The sequence below is a fragment of the Pyxicephalus adspersus genome, chromosome 2, assembly GCF_032062135.1.
Source record: "Pyxicephalus adspersus chromosome 2, UCB_Pads_2.0, whole genome shotgun sequence".
NCBI lineage: Eukaryota > Metazoa > Chordata > Amphibia > Anura > Pyxicephalidae > Pyxicephalus > Pyxicephalus adspersus.
This window is the reverse complement of record NC_092859.1, coordinates 5993671-6012125: the sequence shown is the minus strand read 5'-3', so window position 1 is coordinate 6012125 and position 18455 is coordinate 5993671. Positions and strand designations below refer to the sequence as shown.

At 42.1% G+C, this 18455-nt stretch overlaps 1 protein-coding gene across 2 annotated transcripts in view; it reads left to right on the top strand.

Moving 5' to 3' along the window:
* KDM6B (lysine demethylase 6B) overlaps positions 1–18455 on the top strand; it is a 75566-nt gene that overhangs the window by 13627 nt on the left and 43484 nt on the right. The window lies entirely within an intron of this gene.

Here is an 18455-nt window from a genome sequence, read left to right as displayed (position 1 = left end):
CATTCCGCTGATCATTCAATGTAACTAAACAAATCCAATTCAATAAAATGTGTTGCTGTGCATTGTGACAAATTACATCTCAGGTTCGTCGTCTGAATATTTCTATTTCCCCAGACCCTGATGTGATTTTTGTGACACACAATTTGAAATAGTTTTTTTTATATCTGAGGTTAATTTTGTAAACCAGCAAAGTGACTCCTTGCTCATCTTGGCGGCAGAAATGAGAATTGTCATGAATCGTATTTGCGCTCTCTGATTATTGAGGAGCCTTTTTTCCTTTTTCTCCAATTCTTTTATTTTCTTTTATTTATTTTGGTTGGTGAAGCTTTTGCATTGTTTATGTTTTCAGAGCTGTGTGCGGTGAACTTTGTTAGGACGCAGTTACATGACTCAGAATGTCACCTCGGATTTGCGAGGTAAAGTTTGCAGGATGCCCTGAAATGACTCATTATTTACACACGCTTTTCTCTTTTATACATTCGGTGGGCTTGTACAGGCAACCAGGGTTTTTTAGGGGTTTTTCCCCTGTAGCGGCCAAAACGGGGGTTGAGACTTACAGGACAGCATTGAACAGCTAATTCAGTGCTCGAATTCTACACGCAGGCTGACCTAATGAGCTGTGTTGATTTGCTTTATTCCTGCATAGCTGACTTGGAACATGCATGGCAAATTCAAACCCGGCTGTGTCCTCTGCACACTTCCTGTGCTATTTAAATTGGCTTTCCTAGTTCTTCTCTTGGACCATTAGTTCTTCTCTTGGACCATAGAATGATTGGCCTTTATGTTGTAGAGATCTGAGCATGGGATTGGTTGAATAGCTTAGCCAGAGATAACCAGGCAGGGCTGACACCACTAGGTGCTCCAAAATGTTGTGTGTTGTCAGCTCACAAGAAGTTGAGGGCAGATCCACAGCTATTTCTATGCACTTTTATATCCATGGATAAAACATGAAGGAATGTGTAGGTATCACTTAGCAATTAGGGGAAATTAGGCTTCCACTGTGACTATTGTGCATCAAGTAAGCAGCTACCTGAACAAGGGCAGTTCTGCAAACCTCCTGGAAGCTGGAGCACGTTGACGTACAAGGACGCCTTATGTAACAGCGTAACTGATTTTCAAGGGACCTGGAGCCAGCGTTCATTTTCCTGCTAGAGATGAATCTTTTTTGTGTTATGGACAACCTACCCAATGGTTGTCCACTCCAAATGTTTTTGGTGGAAATATTGATTCTTTTTTTTCTCAAATGCAAATAAAGCTGTTTTAAAATCATATCTCAAGAGACCATTTGTAGCACGTAAGAATCCAAGTAATTGTACGATATTCTTCTCAAGTCGTGTTTGTTTCTGAGTGTTTGGTGAATTGTTGATCATGTGACGTGTGTTGCATGCGTCACAATCGCGTTGAACATATCATACATTTTTTTATTTTATTTGCTTCTGGCACCAGTCTAGACATTTTTTTTTAAGATTTTGGAAGACAGGAGTTCTGCTTACGATGAATCAGCGTGTTTGGTTACATGCATTTAACATACATGTTTAGGCATGTGTAACGGAAAGCTCTGCTCTTATAGTTGCTGCAGGATTATGGACTGATAGTCCCTATAGGGGCTGCTAGGCTTCAGAGGGGGCTTAATGATCCAGCAGTTGTCAGTCACCAAGACCAGCAGCCGGGAGGCTCCCCTAATAAAAGCTGCAATTCAGGAGGGACACCTGAAAAAGGACATGCTGAGGCTTGTGGTTCTTTACAGGTGGGAGAGACAGCAGTGTAGAATACCGGAATTTGCTGACTGGTAATATTAGACTTAAAAGTCAAGAGTAAAAGAACTTGGTGGGACTTGTGGTTCTACAGAAGCACCAAAGGAGCCAGAGGGACATAGTGGGACCAGAAGTTTGATGGTAACACCAGAGGAACAGAAGTAGAGTTATTGGGACATGGTTGGACTTGTAGTTATACAAAGACACAAGAAGAGTCAGAAGGACATGATGGGACCTGAAGTTCTACAGCAACACCAGAGAAACAGAAGGGGAGTTAAAGGGACATGGTGGGACTTGTAGGTATACAATGATACAAGAAGAGTTAGAGGGACATGATGGGACCTGAAGTTCTACAGTAACACCAGGGGAACAGAAGAGGAGTTAGAGGGACATGGTGGCAATTGAAGTTCTACAGTAAGACATAGGAACAGAAATGGAGTCATTGGGACATGGTGTGTCTTGTAGTTATACAAAGACACAAGAAGAGTCATGTTGGGACCTGAAGTTCTAAAAGTTGAGGGCAGATCTGCAATGATGCAAAGTTCTATGCACTTTTATATCTATGGTTAAAACGTGAAGGAATGTGTAGGTATCACTTAGCAATTAGGGGAAATTAGGCTTCCATAGTTATTATTCTGCATCAAGTAAGCAGCTACCTGAACAATAGCGTTCTGCAAACCTCCTGGAAGCTGGAGTACTTTGGTGTACAAGGATGCATTATGTGACTACAGCTTTGGCAAGTGGGCATAACTGATTTGTGAGGGATCTGAAGCCAGCGTTCATTTTACTGCGAGAGACTTGTATTTATACAAAGACAAAAAAAAGAGTCAGAAGGACATGATTAGACCAGAAGTTCTATAGAGACATTAAAGGATTTAGAGGCACATGGTGGGACCTGAGGTTCTACAGTAACACTAGAGGAACAGAAGTGGAGTCATTGGGACATTGTTAAAGTTCTACAGAGCTGCAAGAGAATTCAGAAAGACATGGTGGAACCTGTAGTTCTTCAAAGACAGCAATGGTGTCAGTAGGACATTCATGTTTGATAGTAATGTCAGAGGAACAGAAGAGGAGTTATTGGGACATGGTTGGACTTGTAGTTATACAAAGACAGAAGAGGAGTAATGGTGGGACCTGAAGTTCTATAGAGATAGAAAAGAAGTCAGAGGGACACGGTGGGGCCTGAAGTTTGATAGTAACGCCAGAGAAACAGAAAAGGGACAGGGTGGGACTTGGAGTTCTACAAAGACACAAGAGGAATAAGATGGACATGGTGGGGCCTGAAGTTCTATAGTAGCACCAGAGCAACAAAAAAGGAGTCACTGGGACATGGTTGGACTTCTACAGGCATGCAAGGGGAAGCAGTGGGGCCAGTAGTCCTACAGAGACAGCAAAGGTATCAGTAGGACATTCCTGGACTTACAGAGATGCATCAGAAGAACTTGGTGGGATCTGTAGTTGTACAGTGACATAAGATGTGTTAATAGGGCATACACAGTAACAAAGGAGAAGTCATTTAGACATGATGGAAGACCAAAGAGAAGTCAAAGGTACACAATGGGACCTGTTGTTCTACAGATAGATTAGTCAGTAGAACATTCTAGGACTCTTAGCTACAGAAACAAAAGAGGAGGCATTGGAATCTGGTGGGACTTGTAGCTCGTCATAGGCACAACAGGCGTTAGTGGGATATTAAGGGACCTTTAGTTGCCGGAAAATGTGTTTTTATACTGGAGGAGATAGTGGGATCTGCTGCGACTTTTAATTCCAAAGGGACAAGAGTTGGCTAGGTATGCTATGTCTTTTAGTTCTTTAGACAGTCAGTGGGACATTGATTGGACACCGATTGGGCGTTTTTGGTCTTGAAGATCAATAAAGAAAAAAGGAAGTGATAGGACACTCTGGGATTTGTACTTAACAAAAAAAAAATGAGAAATATTAGTGGGTTGCTGAGACTTGTAAGTTCTAGATCATCATCATGTCTTCTACCCTTTTAATGTTCATACAGAGCCTAGATTTTCATCACCCAAGATGATCATTTGTGGTCACCTCAGCTGAAGGTCCAGCTTCAGTATAAAAAGTCTAAATGGCCAACCACTAACAAGGCATTGTAGTCCGTGCAGCTGGGCTTCTCCTTTTAATCTTTCCTCTTTACCTCTTTATAGGACAGAACAGGCCACCAGTGGCCATCCAAATCCAAAAACAACAGCCTTAGCTGGACTGACCCTTTATTTCCACACACTAAGAATTCTGCATCTACTTACTACATGGCGGGGGGGTTGTCGAAGTGCCAAATTCCCTTGGCTAATATATATACACAAATGCAGCAGTACCTCGGTGTGACATTCGCCTGAGCTCCGAGCCCCACTCCGCACAACTTTTTATGCTTCATCAATCCCTCGAACGCATCCATTATGGAACACTTTTCACTTTAATTATTCATGAGAACACATAGAATGCCACTCACGTTGAATGTATTAATACACACATCAGCAATCACCACTTAAGCACTTCCATATTAACAGCGAGTATCTCTTAGCCGCCTTCTATGGCAGATACAACACACAGTGCAGCCAAAACTTTTACAAACATTTACACATTTTCCAGGGAGCCTTTGGAATATATTTGTTTTATACAAAACTTACCAGCTGAACTCCGAGATAAGCAATTGTGTAATGTTTCTTGAATATCTGCATGCTTTGTGTATTTTCTTTCACATTTCTGCAGGAACTTCCTGTAAAAAGACCAGTCACTGATGCTCTGTCCACCTGTGCAGAATGGCTGGTCTTGTCTCCACCCCCTCCTGTAGTTTTCTGCAGGCAGCCAGTAGTGGGCGCCACTCCCACAGCTCTGCTCTCTGCACAGCTAGGGCAACATGTACAGTGATAACGAGGATGCTGCTTGAGGAGGTAATGGGATCCCAGGGGTGTTTGGTGCACTTGAAGTGGTTTTATCCATTAATTGCCCTGTAAAAAGAGATTGGCCAACAAAGGGCCTAAATCTGGATAAGAAGGCCATTGGTAACACAAATTACGCAATAGTAGGGCATATGGTCACCTCCATTTCTTTTCTTCCTGGCTTCTTTTGTCTGTGGCCCTGATACGCCCGTCAACTGGCCAATTACAAGTGGACGCAATTAGGGTCTTTTCTGATTGGAAGAGGAGAAGCCCATTAGACAATACATAGCAGAGGCTGAGACGCTGTATAAAGCCAGGCCACAGCTCAGGAACATAGCATGTGAGTAATGCAACAAGTCAGCATGAGCCTTGGGCCTGTTCGTATTGTATTGTATCAAAATTGTACAATCTTATTAGTTTAATCTGCAGTTCTCATTGGTTTGCTGTAGCAGTATTTTTATATTCAATAATTTTTTTATCTAGTGCAAAGATACAAAATTCCTGGAGTTTGGAGAGAAAAAAAATGTTACTTTTTTGGATTCCTCCTAGTTAATGTGTACAACAACTTTCTTTTGTCTACAGGTGAACTTTTTTGTTTTTCCTTATCAGCCACACATGTGTCATTTGTAGACCGCCTCCCCACCGACAAACAGAAATGCCTATCTCGCCTTCCTGCCCCCAAAACACCCACCTGTGCACCGTTAGCACACATTTTATATGAGTTGTGGTCACCAGTGTAGGGGTGAGAGGCAAACCACACACAGTGCTGTGCTGCTTCCTATTGCTCAGTCCTACCTGCCTTCCTCTCTCTATTTTGTGAGTATTTGCTCAATTTTTTTTGTTTCTGCTCAAAGGGCAAATCCAGCTAAATGGACAACTAAAGCACATAGACAGGAAAATAAATACACAAAGGTTTTTTTTCTTTAGGAAATCAATGCACAGTGATAATGTACTGCAGCGCATGCATTGCAGTCCACAGCATTGATATTTGAAGTGCCAACATATTCTGTAATGCTGTACAATAAATAGGGGTTGCAAATGATGGACGGATACAAACAATGACACGAGAGGAGGAGAAGACCGTGCCCAGAAAAGCTTACAATCTAAGAGGTTGGGGGAAGGAGCACACAATAGAAGAGCGTTGTTTAGTGATCTGTTGTGCCAGATCAATACTCCTAGGACAAATTCAGCTAAAGAGCTAAATATACTACAAAAACACATACACCGGAAAATATACACAAAGGGTTTTTTTATACTGTGGGATCTGATTGCTTCAATACTTTAGTGGTGGTAACCAAGGACATGCATTGCAGGCCACAGTATTTTCTTATCCTTGTAAAGGAGCTGCAATGTCCGTGATCTCAGTCTCCTAACTCTAGAGTTCCAGCGCATCCAACAGCCAAGGGGCATTTAAGGCAGCGGGTGCTGTAATAAACCACAGATGGATGGCGTTGTCAAAAAGTTTGCAGAGCGTTACCAGCACAACAAAGTTCCAGAAGTAGAATATTTGCAACGTGCGAAATGCTGCTGCAACTATAGAACTGTTGCAGATCGCAGTGGATTGCAGTATTTTGCTGCAGGCTCTGCCAAGTAAATCGGATGAGAACTATTTTGCATATGGCTGGAGCACATTACGGAGTGGTTTGGCCGCTGAACCACAACTGCGTGCAAATGTGTCTTTGGTGTAGGATCAACCGGTTCAAACAAAAGGATTAAAAATCCTGCATTGGAAATAACAGGAGACCAAAAATCCATAAAACTGAGGAGGCTACAATAACAAATTTTAATTTTAGGGTTCACAATCAACTGCAAATCTTGATCTTTTCAAAATCGGGGGCTCTTGAAATAACTTTCAGGTCTTCAGGGAACCCCAGCTATAATTACTATATCCACAGCTATAGTACATTAGTGTGGTGGTCAGTGTGAAGAATTCCTCTTACATTGCTGGTCAATGGTAAGAATGTCACCCATATAGATAGCCAAAAAGATCATTGGTGTCACTTAGTCTGACCTGAGAGGTACAAATTGCTCAAGGAACCCCTAGCAAACCTCTGGGGGAACCCTAAGTTGCCATCAGACCTTGGCTGAGCAACCCAGATCTTGATAATAACATAACCAAGTTACGTTTTGGTAAACAAGTTTTTTTTTTTTTTATCACATTTTTATCAGTTTACGCCACTGGTTGTGTTTTGACTGGCACTTTTGCTTTTAATCATACTTTGTACGTAAATGGTAAGTTGAGCGAGGACAGCGTTTGGCAAATCCCTGCTTGTTAATGTGTCAAGCAGCTCCGCCATCCACATACGTATGTCTGCTTCTCGCATTCAGCGCAGGGTTAAGCTGCATTTCGCTGAAACCAATTTGCTGGCGTCCTTGAAAAAAAAGCAGTGAATGATAACAAGACTGAAAAATGATCCTCTCATGCCTGGAAACATACTGTTCATGTTTTCATTGTGCTCATGACTTGTGTTGTGTTCTGATTTCTGCTCAAAGTGCAACACAGCACTTTTTTTATGTTTTAAGATTAGAGAGAGATTTAATTATTTTCTTTTTCCTCTTATACTGGGGAGATTTCAAGTAAAGAGGAAGTTTTGAGGAAACTCAAAACAAAAGAAAACACACTTACCTTCAATCCCACGGAGCAGTCGATCCGCCCGGAGGTTTCTTCCATCGTGTCCCGCGTCGTCCCGGTATCCGTCTTTGGGTGAAACTCAGTCCAACTTATACCAGCAGCTCTATGATTTCTAACCAAAGGGCCAGTTCAGTCTCCTCAACTCTAAAGCCACATTCAGATCTGCAATAAAATAAAATAAAAATGACTGGGTCTGGTTTTTGGTGGCCATACAGCTCCATAGATTAGCAACTGCTCAGAAATGCTTGCACAAGCAAGGTAAACCATAGCTTGGTTGGTGTTACAAAAGCCAGAACGAATGCTTAGAAATGCCTGTACAGGTATTTGCAAATGCAAGTGATTGCCTGAAATTATTTGTGAATGCCGTGCTGTGCGGAAAAGGCATTTGGGGTAGGTTCACACCTGGTCTTGCCAGCTGCTTGAGCACTCGCACAACATCGGTGGTTAAAAAAAGAACCAATGTCTGCACATGTGACAGCCAGCGGCAGTAAGCGGTACTAGTACTACTTATTACTGTTGCCCCTATTCATTCTCTATGGGGCTACCACGAGGAGAGGCTTTATGTAACTGTCCCTAATGTGTGGAAGCAGTAAATGCACCACAACCTCCCTGCCATTGTGAATTCAGCCTTCACTGCCATGGTTTTTAGAAGCAGGTCTGAACATTTCCTGGGGGGTGCTAGACCAAAAGCCAGTGAGGACAGGAAATTTCAGCAGGAATCACTGTCGTTGATGGAAATAAAAACTGCACCAATATTGAAGGTCAATACAATTAAAAAGTGAGCCTGTGGGGAAAGGAATAGTCCTCGGTACTTGGGGGTCAGTGGAGAAATCCCTATATCATTGGAAAGATAACGCATCCATTGTTGGTGTCGGAGGAGGGAATAGTGCCCCATCACTGGGGTTCAATAAAAACTATAATACCACTATTGTTGGTGTCGGTGGAGGAATCTCAATTTTTGGTAATATTGTCCTATCGGTGGTGTCCAAAGTAGATATTGTGCCCCGTCGCTGGGGGTCAATAGAAAGAGTCTCCATTGTTGGTAATATTGTCTCCTCAATGGTGTCCCAAGGTAGGAATAGTACACCATCATTAGTATCCATATAACAAATACAGCCCCAATGTTTGTGCCAGTGGGAGAAATGGTGCTCAATCATTGACGGCAGAAATTATGCAACATCAGTGTCTGTGGGAGCAATTGTGCCCCATTGTTGTATTAGGAGGTATCTCCCACCAAGCACCCTTCTACAGCCAGGGTCTAAACATGTCAACGGAGCTCAATGACTCCATGTAAACTTCCACATCTGTTGGCACCTTGCTCGGAGTATACTCTTCTACATCTACCATTCTGTAACCATTTGGAATGTCCTACACTTGGTTTCCAATGGCTCCATGGGGTAGCATGAAGGTCATCAAGAGGAACCGGCAAGACCTGCAGCCAACCATGAAGAACAACACCCATAGAAGTCACAGTGACCTTCTGGTACCATAAGCAGCCGGAAAGGTAGGTATTCCCCTTTCCTATATTGTAGGTACACTTTGGGATACCTTTTATGCATGGCAGGCTTGCTGTAAAGCTCCCATTAGCATACTCTAAATGCTAGAAAACTTTTAAAACTGAAAAATTAGACTTTTGACTCCAGCAGGCACCTACACCATCAGTTTGTAATGCAATACCAGGCTGTCAACACTTTTTTATTTTTGTTTTCGTTCAGTTGCATGTGTGTTACATCTGTCATTTATCCATTTAAAGGGTTTGCTTGTGTGCCTGTAGCATTTTTGTTAGTTTGTTCCTATTTTACTTTGTTAGTTATTGAAAGACTGGAGACTTTTGGGTTTAGATTTGCATTTTATCGTACAGCTATGAATTTTTATCCTATAGAGCATTTTATGTATATCACAAGGTGCAAAAAAAAAAAACTTGAGAATGAAAGTTTTTCAATGCGGCCTTTGTGTAACACTAAATATGTTAATGAGCTTTTTGTACTGATTTGACGTCAAAGCAGCTTCTGTTAGTCATGCAGAAGCAAAATCGAACCATTGTTTGAATTTGAGTCGCGTATAATGGACATAAACATGGAGGAGGGCGCATGCTGTGGTGTGAGGGCCGCTCGCAGGACATTGAAATCTCATAGATGGGCTTGTGATAGGAACATATCGGCATCTTCGGGATATAGTTAAGGGATAACATAAGGGCAAGAGATGTTTCAAGCCATTGTGGCCCTTAGCTATCCATTAAAAAAAAATAAATCTCTGGGCTCCTATCCTGCTATAGCCTTGCTGCAGGCATTGTGTTATGATGATGATGGCATAGTATGTGTGTGAGATTGCCAATTCTAGATGAATGGATGACATTTGTAAAGAGGGCAAAGTCTAAATGAATGGATGACATTGGAAAAGAGGGACAGAGTGTTGTCACCCAAAAACAGGAACTACCTGAACAAAAGACCTTAATGCCCAAGCCACCAGGTATTTTAATAAATATATTCGCTTTTGAGAGCTTTATTATCCTGTTGAGTGGACATGTAATTAGAATAGGTAAAATGAAAAGAATAAAGAAAAGTTATACTGGCAGCAGTAGGCAAGAATATACGCAACGGATTCATTCTTTCTTTTCATTTGTGCATTCTTTGTATGTATTTGGTAGAGAAATCTGAATACAAATTGATTCTTTTCAAGGCTCCTATAAAATTCCTGTGGACTTCTGGTTTATACAGTCTTTTACAAAGGGTGTTAAGGCTCCCTATTAGGTTTGGGTATGATGTTGCAAGAACAGCAGGTTGCTTCCATGAAGTTCTAGATTTAGATTTGGTGAAGCCCTAAGCTAGCTTTTCTTGACTTTTTTCTTTTTTAGCATGGGAGGGACCCTAAAAAAAACTTTTGAGAACCCTTTCTATAATGACTTTATCCAAGGTTCACAGTACATCAATTTGATGCACAATGGGAGAAATGTCACCTATACATATAGCCAAAAAGATAATTGGTGTCAATAGTAATTGATCTGAAAGGTGCAAATTGCTCAAGGAACCCCCAGCAATCTGTGGAGGAAACCTACAGTTCCACAGAACCTTGGTTGAGAAAATCTACCTTAAGCTCTGAAGATCTACCAAAACAAGACTTTGAGGTCTTCACAAAACCTAAATGAATGGGTTTACATTTTTTTTTTGCTTGAGCTTATAATATACACGATATAATATACTTAAATATAACTTTTGAAATATATGAAATTGGGATATTGTTATAAAGGCACCGAATGCTGACAAGATAATAAAGATCTCTTGTTTTGTTAAAACGTGAGAATGCAAAAAGTTTGGGCTTCAAAGAAATATTGTGAATTGTAAGGCCTTTGGTTGTGCTCTTCTTCCAAGCAGGAAAGGCCCCATGCTTTGATCCAAAAACTTCATTTAGGGTTTTATCATATAACGTTTTGGAGGATCTGCATGAGCTGAAATAATGATTGGCTAGTCAACCTATAACTTGGTTGTCTTAGATTTCTTCCCACCATTCTATATCATAGGACCAGTCATGTATTTGGTAACTGCAGACTATGCACTTGTTGCTTTTGGAAAGTATCTGATTAGCCTAGAACGGCTGGACAGTCAAAAGCTGAATTGGATGCCAGTATGACTGGTGCACCTAAAACCCATTTGTGACCATTGAGTAAATGGGCAACAATGTCTTCTGTGAGCTAAGAGGGATGAGTCTTTCTAGATTGGCAATGAGGAGCCTTTTTATAACATTTACACCAGTTTTGAAGCGGTGCCTCCCCTAAGTGTTGGTGGTGTCCCTGCTGATTACCTCCTGCAGTCATCAGGTTGCTGTTTCCCCAGAAAGCATACTTGCCAATTCCAGCACCAATCTTTGGATGCACAATGTTACATTATGATCAGTGTACTTAGTAGGATTTTTAAATTAAAGGGTATCAAGATCTTTGGAGGCATTTAATCCTTCATATTTAATATCTGCTAATCCTGTGGATCCCATTTGCCTCACCTAACCTTTGTCTGCTGGTTGTTCTTGGTCATCTCGCACCAGCCCTGGCTTGTTTCTCAGCCGCAGCTCTGCTTGAATGCTATCTGTGTCTTTTTCTTCTGTATGCCTAGATCCAGTTAATATTTGACCTCCATGACATGCCTTGTATACATCATAGAACAAAAAAGATTGATGGTTATTTGCTATTGTAAATATAATATGGGTGGTGCCATCTGTTCTTCGGCATGACATAATGGACTTGTACTCAAGCCATTGAGTTGGACGTCAGCCTCAGATAAAAAAAAACCCAAAAGGTGCAATATAGGCACACCACTCTTTGAAGCCTAGGTTCACAGTCTCTTGGACGCTACACCTTTTGTACGTGATATTGGAGGACTTGTGCTTGGTTGTATCTTTAATTCATAATTTGTGTATCTCTGCTCCACTACAGTGTGGATATACTTTAGGATAAGATTTCCTTATTTCCTTTCTAATCCAACACTTTAGGTGTGTGAACAGTAGCAGAATGCACAAATTGTATGGTATGGCTGGCAAAACTGCTGCTATTGGGTCTTATGAACGATGCTCCTAGGACTGTATATCTTGTTTCCTTGTTCACTGTTAGGGCTTAGGCTGCGTACACACGTTCAATCCTTCACGATCCTTTCCAAAAATCAAAGACTGAAAAATGCATGAAGGAAGCACAGTTCTGTTCTGCTCTATGGAGGGGGGAGAACGACGGAGTGGCACCCCGCTGTACTCTCTTCTCTTTACTTGTATTAGAATCGTTCATAGATCCACCAGGACAGATCCATGAACAATGTCGGACGAGTGCTGTACATACAGATTATCGTCCAATACTGGCCCTGAGGTGATTATCAGACGAGAATCATCTGACGTGTAAGGCTAAGGATTTAAATTGGTTGATTCTTTCCCTCGTCTCGGATCATGTAACCACATATGAAGATTCTTTATCCATTGGGTAACCTAATGGGAGCACCAAACACACAAACCAATTTAAGACAACCCCGTAGAAAGTCAAATAAGGGGACTTTATGTTAATACTAAGGCCCCCTGTAAAAATGGCTTAATAGTCACAAATTGACCTAAAGTTATTTTTCTGTTCCTACTAGGATAGATATATAAAGTAATAGTAGTGCTGAAATGTTTAGAAAATGCTGCCCTAGGCTCTTTTCAGTGCTGGTCACATAACCAAAGCAAAGACGTTCCTGCATCCTATCACTTCTGAAGGATCGGGTTAGGTGTTGGCAGGTCCCTACCATTAGAGATCTTATAACTTGCATGAGCAGAGAGGGATCCTGGAGGAACTCTTCCCAAGTGCTTTTGATACTTGTTATTATACAATTGACATAAAATATATAAATGTATTAGTTTAGATCCTAACTGGGTCAGTTTGGAAAAGTTTACTGTACAACTTTGCATTTCCAACCGATATAGCCGGCTGTTTTCTAAGAGCTTAGCATTTGTAAGACTCCCTCTCTTGGCACCTGTTGAACAGTCAATTCTTCAGCTGAAGTAGTTTGAAATTTGAGAGATTTGACACCTCCTCTCTGTTTCAAGCGGGCTCGGATAGCTGGACAGCCATCTGGACTCAAGTCGTTATGTCAGTTGGGCAAATGAGGTAATACTCTACGACTGTAAACCTTTAATACTCTGCCCGTACCGGGACCTTCTATTTTCTTTGGCCAACCTAAACTGAAATAGATGACCACAATGGGCAAAACGCCTATATTTTTCTGGGGGGGGATTCAAGATCCATAATGTCCTTCTGTCACCTGATCTTCTGCATCACCTCTAGTGGGGACTGGTGATCACTCCAAGTCACCATGCCGCAAAGTTCTTTGGACCTGTGGGGGCCATATTGATGGATGGCCATAGAGAGGTGAGCAATGCTGACATCAAAAAGGACCCTTGCCATTCTACAACCCAAAAGACACACTAGAATAGCCTGTATTGGGACAAATGGACAAGATGAGGCGTCTGACTAGAGATTGGTGAGGGTCTTCAATCGGGGTTCTGACGTCATTGCTGCACGTTTGAGAACACTTTTAGACCATGTGTTTGGGTTAGTTTGTCCTAACTAAACCATAGTGATATCTGATGGGAATATTGATTGGAGACAGGGTGCGGAAAAATGTCCTGTATGGACAGACACCCAAACCAGACTGACTAACAAAATTGACAGTCTGTTCTGGGACAGTCACAGTCCCAAAAAATAATATATATTATAATAATAATATAAATGTCCTGCAGGTGGGAAATCACTTATTTTATTGTAACGTTTTTCATGCCTGCTACCCCCTATGCATCCCTTAGGATAATGTTCAGATTTCGGGGAATCCTGCTAAATCAAAAAAGCTCCCCATTTTGATGGTCGGTGTAAGAATGTTCCTCTTATCATGGTCAATTTGTATAGATAAATAAAAAGATCACTGGGGCCATGCTTGTGTTATTGGACCCCGAGCTATACAGGGACCACCAGATCGGGGGGGGGGTGTACAGTTGGCCAAGGCTCAAGGAATTCCTGGCAACCTCTTGAGGAACCTTAAAGTTCAACGTAACCCTGGTTTAGAGAATGGCTGGTATATTGATTTAAAGATGCCTTGTCACCAACTTAAAAAGTTGCAGATAAAAGCACTGAAAGTTTAAAAGCTTACGGTACTCTCAGAATGTTTCCTTTCAATAAACACATCTTATTCACTTGCAATGCACCTTTTAACTTGATCCAAGTATTGACCACATCCTAGCACAGCCGCAATTCCCAGTCCCTTCTGCCTCATCACAACCCTCTTTTCTACTGGGAATATCTAATTACTGTTTGTGCTTGTCCAGCTCCTACACCCCACCCCTTACCACCCTACATAAACTTTATGTAGCTTGTGGAGGGGGAACAAACTATAGAATGTCACATGATTGGTGATTCTTATACTACAGGGGCTATTGACATCATTCAAGATGGCAGTAGTCATGGGGCTTTTGGTTGTCTACACAAGGGGGGCTTTTACTGGTAAAGAACATGCCAAAAATTCAAATAATCCTGTGAAAATTGAAGGTCTGGTGACGGGGTCTCTAATAAATAACCCCTGCAATGTCCAAAGTCCTAAAATGCATCTTGGTCTTGGCTTGGAGTCCATCTAACCTTTTTTTTAATGCTGATCTTTACAGTACTTATACAGTGCACATATGTTTTCCTTTTTCTTAGGAGGAAAGAAAAGGTAAATAGCATACTTTTCAGTAAACTACCACAATTGCACAATTCTTACCCTACCTCTTTTTTAAATGCCCCCCATTGTCCTGTAGACAATTGATGCACAAACAATAAAATGAGCATTCAGAATATTTTCTTGTCTACGAAATGTGTTCATGTTTTCACTTTTAGGAAGTTAACCTGAGAACGGAGAACACTAGACCACAGTTGGTGTTGGAGGTTCATAATGTGTGAGCCTGTGGTGAAAAATATGAATCAGTATAAACACTTGATGTTTAGTTTTCTTTTAATCACGTCTTCCATGGTCTTTATGGCCAAATATTTGCAATTCCAAGTTTTAAAAGTAGAGCTCAGTACTTTGAAAAGCAGTTTTTCCTACATATTGCTGGAGATGCATAGGTGAGCGGCCTTTGGGTTAGAACATCAAAAGGAGTCCATCATTAATTTTTTCGAGTCTATGGGCTGTGAGATGAGTCTTCAAGATAGGACTTTGAGACCATAGACCGTTAGGACTTTGAGACCATAGACTTTTTAGGACTTTGAGACCATGGACTGTTGGGGATTTTGAGACCATAGACTGTTGGGAATGTATTGAAAAAAACACCTCGTACCGAGACCACTGGGATTTCAGAATATAGTACACTTGGGGCAATAGCCAAAAAAGGTAACCTCAGCCTTATCATTTTTTGTTATAAATATCTCTCATTACTGCAAAGTTTACTTGAGGAATTTACCACTCGTTAAAGTTCATCTTTTTTCATATGGAAAGACCTTGGCTGCCTGTTGACTATGACCTTCAGATATAATATAGAGAAGGTAAAAAAAAATTGGCGAGCCAGTGAGCTGTTCAGGGAGTCGTAAATGGCCATTGTAATTTAGACAGGAGAAATTCATTTGGAAGGAGCCAAGTGCTCTGTGTACTCTGTTAGAGACTGCTCCGTACTCCTGTCCACAGGATGTTGGCTTTTGTTGCCAGGACCTCCTGGCACAGTTGTTCTCGGCACATAGTGTACACAGCCGTGTCATTGACTCCTAAGTTACCTAAATCTAAACCAAACCCCTTATTTGCTTATGCAAAGAAACCATTTTACATTAACACGTTACTCCCCAGAGACACATGTTTGCCAGAGTATTCCCAGGCCCTTGACAGCCCTGGTTGCCAGCAACGAGAGAGGACCTTGCTGCTGGACAGATAAGTGCCCATGTCATGGCAGGCAGGGATATGAGGAGCCAAAGAAGGACCAGTCCTCCAGTTTACAGTGGCTTCTCAATCTTTTTAACACTGAAGAACCCTCAAACTAACTTTCAAGTCCCAGATAAACCCCATCAATATTTATAATTTGCCCAATTCAGAGTACATAAGCCTAGTGGTCAATGAGAAGAATGTCATCATTACAGATGGCCCTTAAGGTCATTGGTGTTAAGTTGACCTGAGAGGCACAAGTTGCACATTGTTTAAGAAACCCCCAGTGACCTCCTAGGGTTCCAGTGAGCCCTGGTTGATGAACATGCAGAGGTTTGGGGGGGTGTAAATAGAGCCTGGATATTGACTTTAAATCCTTTAGGCACTCAAGTGGCTATCACTGTAAAATTGGGAGAAGGATGAGTATGGGAAAATTTTAAGGAGTGTAGAGGAATTTTGTGATTCACGCAGTGTGATGTGGGGCATAAATGTGGCTGTACCCTGGTGAAACTCTCAAGAAACCCCATTTCCCCACATTTTACCTACCAGTGTCAAGAAGGAACGGGTATATACATTTTTCTAGTTCTTTTTTCTTTTTAACTGCTACAAAGGTCTACAGCGTTATAGGAAATGTACCTGTGCCTAGGGTGTGTGTAATATGCAAATACCAACTGCAGACCTGCGGAGTGTCACTTCAACCTAATTTAGGTTCTTCTTAGAAGGTCCCGGAAATGCACTGGAGGATGCAGTGGGGTTTGGCCTTCAACTTCATAGAAAACCTGTATTTGCCTAAGAAGCATGCCAGGGGTTCAAAGGCTCACATGGCATTCTGACCATGGGCCTGGGTCATTAAAGCTCTCCATGGATGGTGAAGATAGACTATCATGAGCAAACCTGGCATAGATCTGGTTCAGGACTGAAAACATCCGCCAACAAAATGTATTTTAAGGAATCCTTTTCAGGTTTGCCGGATCACCCAGGTCCTACCATGATGGTCTATTTTCCCCAGCCTCGGAGAGCTTTGATAAATCGGGCCCAGTGTGTAGGCACACCTTCTTTGGTAACCATCAGTTGCTGGAGTACCACATTTGGGGTCGAATGTTAAAGGTGAACCCCATCAACTAACAAAAATTGAATCACTTCTACCCTCTACGTTTTCCTCTAAGGTTCTAATACTGGTTGAGGGTGTACTTGGTCTTTATGACCATTTGAACCTTATTATAGGTAGGTGCTAACATAGTGGGTTGGTAATTGGCTTTAAAACAATTGTCAGCCTCTGACACAGGAGCGATGTTCTACAGTACCAGCTACCGGCCCCTACCTAACTTTGCATGGATGGAGCAGGGTGCACCCAAGCGTGCAGTAGGCATTGCGACTCCACCCCCTGCAGGGTCTATAAAGTGGGGCTGCAGTGTAAAAGGAAGAAGCAGCACAAGGTGCCAATCTATTCACATGCTTACCATAGAGAAAGTGGCTCAGAGATGGGATCATCACTGTGCTGCTTCTCACTAGGTCTAGTCACATGATGTTGGGTAGGGTTGTCCCCCTCTCACAGCAAGTGGCTTGAATGATATGGATCATCTGACCGAGGACATCTAGTGGCCTAAAAAAGTACTGCAAGGGGAACCTCTAGATTAAAGGTTATTATTGCAGCAAAATCATCATTCTATTCATTTCATCTTGACATCTCTGGTTGCTTGCATTTATTTACTTTTTCAAGAGTACTATTTAATTTTGATTTTTCGCTACAGAGTCTGAACAAGCAGCCTCACTCTGTCACTCTTGTTTACATAGGTTCTCCTAATGACAGGTTTGCTTGAATGCAAAAATAGCATGCACTTTCCATTCGCTTTCTGTTCTTTTTGGTGAAAAGAACGCTTGATGATTTAAAGCTTAAACCAAAAGTTTTCGAGCCATTTTATTCGTTTTTTATTTTTAAGCATTTTGAAGGATGGTGCGGCCTGCTCTTGCTCACTTTTCTTTGGTCTCTCTGGCATATGCACATCTGTGAACCCCCCTCCACCTCCTTTACACACACACACCTCCAGCACCCCCTCCCTCCATACCTCTTTCTCTGTAGCTCACAAGGGGAGGTCAGCCGCAGGGAGGGAGGTGCGCTCTATGGGGTGAGTTAAGGACAGACTCCAGATGTTATGTAATATAACCAGAAGAAGGGGTCTGGGCAGAGGGCCAGGACCTGTATACAGCTGTGTGTATATGTGCATACGTACATGCGGCTCAGCCTATAGACCCATTCTTTGTGTCTGCGAGCATGAGTCCTGTACGCGCCCATGTGTGCATATACCTGCGCCTCTGTGGTGCAGCTTTCGTGCAATATAATATTAATATTTAATCAGGTTACTGTTGACCCTTGAGGCGTCTCCTTCCCCGTAATGTAATTGCCTCTTGGAACGGGTCACACCCACCAAACACAAGCACTACATGCCAGACAGGTTGTGTGTATCACCTTGCAAGGCTGCAAAAAAAAAAAGGGAACTGTAAAGAGGGAGACTGGAGGTGCAAGGAAGGGGACTCTGATCCCTACTGTTCTGTCACTGTGTCATTCCAGAGTTGGAAGGGACAGAGTCCAATATAAGTGACTCTGGCTCCGTTCTGTCTGTGCCATGCTCCAGGAGGACAGACCCATAGCACCCTTCTGTGTCACCCTGCAGGAGGAGGACAGACCCATAGCACCCTTCTGTGTCACCCTGCAGGAGGACAGACCCATAGCTCCCTTCTGTGTCACCCTGCAGGAGGACAGACCCATAGCTCCCTTCTGTGTCACCCT